At 42.7% G+C, this 1,447-nt stretch overlaps 1 pseudogene; it reads right to left on the bottom strand.

Moving 5' to 3' along the window:
• Positions 1-241: 241 nt before the first annotated feature.
• Positions 242-650, bottom strand: LOC110292374 (annotated as a pseudogene).
• Positions 651-1,447: the final 797 nt, after the last annotated feature.

The raw sequence follows: 1,447 nt of genomic DNA, 5'->3' as shown, positions 1-1,447 counted from the left end.
ACATTAGACTTTGATACTGAAAGATAATGACATATATAAATACCTCAAATGTAGAACTGACTTTAACATACAATCTACTGCCTTGTGTGTGCCTTTATATGCCAAGCCCATAAAAAGTTCAAGTTTCTCACTTCATGTAATTGATTACTATTAGTCTGAAAAAAAGTGTATATTTTCTTGTCTTGAAAATGTCTCCCTCCCCCATAGTTATACAAACTATTACCAGCAAAGGCCCAGAGACTCAGTGGCCAGTGGCCTTGTTGTGCTGACCTTGGACACAAAGGCCTCAAAAGTAGTGCAGCCCCCGTGGTGTGGGTTCTCAGCTTCTTTGGCAGCTCTAGGTCCTTGCGCAGTTTGTTGTCTAGACCGTTGGCCAGAACCTGGCTGTACTATTCCATCCTTAACATCCTTCTGCCTGTCCAAGAACCTGTCCAAGTCATGATTCTGCATGATGGTGGTCACGTCTTCCACCTCTTCATCCGTGCCCTCTTAGTAAGGTCAATGTCTGCCTTCCTCGACACCACATGAGCTTATCTCTGCCCCACACCTTTAATGGTAATGATGACAAAGGCTCTTTTCTGCAGCCTGTCAATGTAGGTTTTGTGAACTCTCAAAATGTGCTGGAATTTCTCAGGAGTCACTGGGGACATGGCAACGACACACTATATTGAAGATGTGATCTTTTGGCTCAGTGGTTAAAAGCACTGGCTGTTCTTCAGGAGGGCACAGGTTCAATTCCCATCACCCACATGGCAGCTCACACCTGCCTATAACTCCAGCTCCAGGAGATCCAACACCTTCTCTCAGACACACATCCAGGCAAAACACCAACACACATGGAATATACCTAAATAAATCATTTAAAATATATTTAAAGACTAAAATATATTTAAAGACTAGATCTCTATATTAATATTACAACCCTTATGAATTCACAGTCCTGAGCGGCCATTATGTGGGGCTGCAAGCTTATGATTACCCTTTCATGTTGCCTCATCATCTTTCAGAATGACATCCTGTTACTCAAGACTGCCCAAGACAGCTAGCTACAAACACTTTTCCTGCAATCATGTCCCCTTATTTCTGTAGGCTTCATTCATGACAGCCATAGTGGATCCCTAAAGGCTTTCTAAAGCTTCTCTTCCCATTTCTGATCTTGCTCATCCTACTCTGTCCTCTTGAAATGCCCTTATAAACCCTCTTACTACAGTAGAAGTCTCATCTCCGAACATCTCCTTGGGTACCACACTGATGTCTTATTTGTGGCTATGTTCCAGTACTGAGTAAACTAACTAGCCCCCAGTAGAGATGTGACATGCGCTCAGTAAATACGGTTTCAAGTACTTTTCAAACACTAGTATTTCCTAAGACATCTCTGATCCCTTCCTCTGCTGTTCTTTGGATCACAGAGGTGGAATTCTTTTGTGGGCTCTCCATGTTCAAACAA

This window comes from Mus caroli, chromosome 4 (genome assembly GCF_900094665.2).
Source record: "Mus caroli chromosome 4, CAROLI_EIJ_v1.1, whole genome shotgun sequence".
NCBI lineage: Eukaryota > Metazoa > Chordata > Mammalia > Rodentia > Muridae > Mus > Mus caroli.
Note: the sequence above shows the minus strand (reverse complement) of the source record. Positions and strands in the feature narration are given on the sequence as shown.